Below are 3357 nucleotides of genomic sequence, written 5' to 3'. Positions count from 1 at the left end.
CTAATTGATATCTCACATATTTACCGTATACTACCTATTTGCCCATATAATAATTATTTACTAAAGCACATAATCCTCCATTCAGCCAAGTGTGCAAGGGACAACACTTGGTTCTCTTATGAAAATCTTTTATATGTGATTAGCGTTAGATCCTATGAATATGTATACATATTATTTTTTTTACATTTTTTTTCATTCATATGGACGTAATGTACAGTTCCAGTCAAAGGTTTGGACACACTGCTTAATTAAAGACTAGTGGGCTCATGACAGCTGATACCCCTTTTCCACTGAGCTGGAGCTAGAGCTTGCTGGGAGCTAGAGCTTGACTAAGCACCTGCTCTTTGCTTTTCTACCGCCAAAGCTCCAGGCCCGGGCCTCAGAACGGGAGCCAGAGCGAGCACCAAGTCTTTGCTGGTCTAAAGCAAGACCCGATTACGTCAGCGGACTGGGGGCGTGGTTATGTGAGCAGGACTCAAGAATGAGATAAAGTCATATTTAGGCAGAAATAACCTTTCAGTAACTGTATTTGGCCTCCAATCAATTTTTTGCAGGTGAAAATGCCTTATTTTGTGTTATAATGGTCCTTTAAAAGAGTTCCAAACTGTCCTGTGAGCTCTAGTGTTTATATTATGAAGCTTATGAATGAGATCAAGTCATATTTAGGCAGAAGTCAACTTTCAGTAACTGTATTTGGCCTTTAATCAATTTTTGGCAGGTGAAAACTGTTCGTTATTTTATAGGCGTAACCCTCCCATAAATCATGTCTTTTATAGTCTTGTCTCCAAATAGTAGGCATAAACAATAATATTAGATATAAAACACATCCCAACATGGGAATCAAATACTACGTAGGGCCCAGATCAGATAAAAAACAACGCAGAGTCACGAGGATCATTGCAAAAGTGATAATTTCTTTACTGAACACACACCCATAAATCACATTCATTATAGTCTAATTTATAATTGCAGACGTACAGTTGTATGTAAATGCATATTATGACCGTTTTAGCGCTACCGCTCAACGGACTGCTGTGCGTGCTCCCGCGGCCAGAAATCAGATTCTGGCAGACGATCACTTTTTGGCGCGACACCGTTCCTGTATTTCTATGTAGGCTTGCAAACACATGAACAGCACTTGCATCGCAGCCGCAATTTCCTCCATCTTCGTCGTCTTCTCCTCCTTCTTTGTTGTCTCTGGCATACAGCTGTATGTCTCTGTGAAGGTGGTTGTGATGAACGGCATCCTGCTGAACAAGTACAAGTGCCGGCGAGGCAGCAACTCTCTGTTCAACGCCGTCCCTTCACAGCGATGTGGGATCATGCCGTTCCAAGTAAGTGATTAAAACACACACACACACACACGCATATATATATATATATATACATATATATATATATCCAGCACGTCCATCAAGAGGCTGGAAAGAGACGTGGTGAGAAGCGGAGGTAAGTTATCATAAGCACTTTGTTTCACCTGTTGGCTGTGGAAAGCAAATAGCACACACACGTCATATCAATACTGATCACATGTGTATTTCATATTTCCAGATTATTTGTTGATGAGCCAGACTGTGACTCGCGCGACCCGACCCGGCCCGTTCAGCCCACTGCGTTGTCGTCCTCCTCCCGGCCGAAGCCTGCTGCGCTCACCCCCATTCTGCCGAGGCCTCCTGCGTCCACCCACCTCCAGCCGAGGCCTCCTGCTGCGTCCACCTATGGCCCACCCCCTGTGTCGGCAGCACCCATAATGCTGGTCCTCCCCGCACAGCCACAGGCCCCCTCCGTCCTGTTGCGTGGGCCATCCTGCACCCAGAGCTTTGTCCCTCCTGCACCAACAGTGAAGGCATTCATGCCTAACAAGTCCTCACGGCCATGTGGGGCTTGCCACGTGCCAAACTGTGGTGGACAGCGGAAGAGGTACACCCCTTCCGAGGAAAAAGTGGCTGGAAGCATGCAGAAAATATTTTCCTACTGTCCATCCACTGGGAAGTCTACCACCTCTGGCTTCGACAATGTGTTGTATGACTACTTTGAACACTTTAAGAGTGTCGTGGATGCAGAGTTGGAAAGGAGGACTGTGTAAATATGTGTGTGTGTGTGTGAATAACTTACCTCTGTCATGCTACTGTTCCTGTGCCATCTGTAGGAGAGAGAAAGAGGTTTGTTTGTGTGTGTTTGTCTCTTTCTTTGTGTGTGTTTTTTAAATGCTCTTTACAGTTTTACTTAAAGTTCTTTTGTTTGTTTTTTATTTATATTGCTGTTAAAATGCACTTTGTAGTATCTGTTCTGGTCTATGTTCAATATCAAGGCCAATCTTTTTAACCTTAATCAGTTCCAATCTAACACAATCAGTTTACATACCCTTTAGTGGTTGTTCATGTTCAGATAATGTGTTTCTGTCATTATCTGAACATGTTGTTTGTTGTTTGTTTGTCTTTGTCAGCTTCATGTCTTTGTGATGTTTGTATGTATTTGTCTGCTTCATGTTTAACAAAAGTTTGCTAAAGAAAACACAAAAAAACACAACAGAGAGGAACGGCTTGAGCCTTTATTTGTTGATTGGTCACCTGAGTCTTTGGATAATCATGTTCATTATTGCACTTTAGCCTGTACAAGCCAATTGTTAATTTGTATCTTAAGTACGTGTGTGTTTTTTAATTGTTGAGTGTTTTTGATTATTATTAATGTTATTTATATGTGCCTGTCCTTGTGATGTGTGTATGTCTGTCAGCTCCATGTTTAACTAAATGTTTGCAGATGGTAGTAAATGTTTGTCTCTCGTCTTGTCTCGTGTTCTCGCTCGTAGATCTGTAACTTGTCGTGGTGAGCGAGCTTTAAACTAAACACATCTTGTTTACTTGTGTTTTATATGCATTGCCTTTTAAATGAAACACATTCTGGGTGAAAAATAAAAGTTGTAAAAGTATTTTGGAGTCTCTGTGTGCTTGGGTTTCACAAAGGGTGGGAAAGTTTAAAGAAAAAACACACCAAAGCAAAAGTGAGAGTGCACTGAATACATTCTTACACCCTTTTTCTTAATTCGGCCCAAAAATGTAACAATTAAACACTTTTCCACTTGATTATATGAATCTCATCAGCTACATCAACTCAAACTATGAAAATAATAAACAAAACATTCAGCAGACCAGTGGATTTTGATAAACTAGGCCTTGTACATGACATTTCTGGAAATAAAACCTCCCACCAGTGGCCAGCAGATGGAGCTGTCCGTTTTGATCCTTTCTGATCGATCCCAGGGTTCAGCAGTAGGGACTTGGGGGGGGGTCATGAGCCATTCCCAGGCGGTCTCCCATCCAAGTACTAACCAGGCCCGACCCTGTTTAGCTGCCGAGA

At 42.2% G+C, this 3357-nt stretch overlaps 1 long non-coding RNA gene across 1 annotated transcript; it reads left to right on the top strand.

Moving 5' to 3' along the window:
- The first annotated feature begins 1197 nt into the window (after positions 1-1197).
- On the top strand, positions 1198-2929 carry LOC133987832 (uncharacterized). Its single transcript, XR_009925588.1, has 2 exons — positions 1198-1334; positions 1552-2929. It is a non-coding gene; the product is annotated as an uncharacterized LOC133987832 (long non-coding RNA).
- Positions 2930-3357: the final 428 nt, after the last annotated feature.

The sequence above is a fragment of the Scomber scombrus genome, chromosome 2 (assembly GCF_963691925.1).
Source record: "Scomber scombrus chromosome 2, fScoSco1.1, whole genome shotgun sequence".
NCBI lineage: Eukaryota > Metazoa > Chordata > Actinopteri > Scombriformes > Scombridae > Scomber > Scomber scombrus.
The sequence above is the reverse complement of the archived record's forward strand: the minus strand, read 5'-3'. Positions and strand labels throughout refer to the sequence as shown.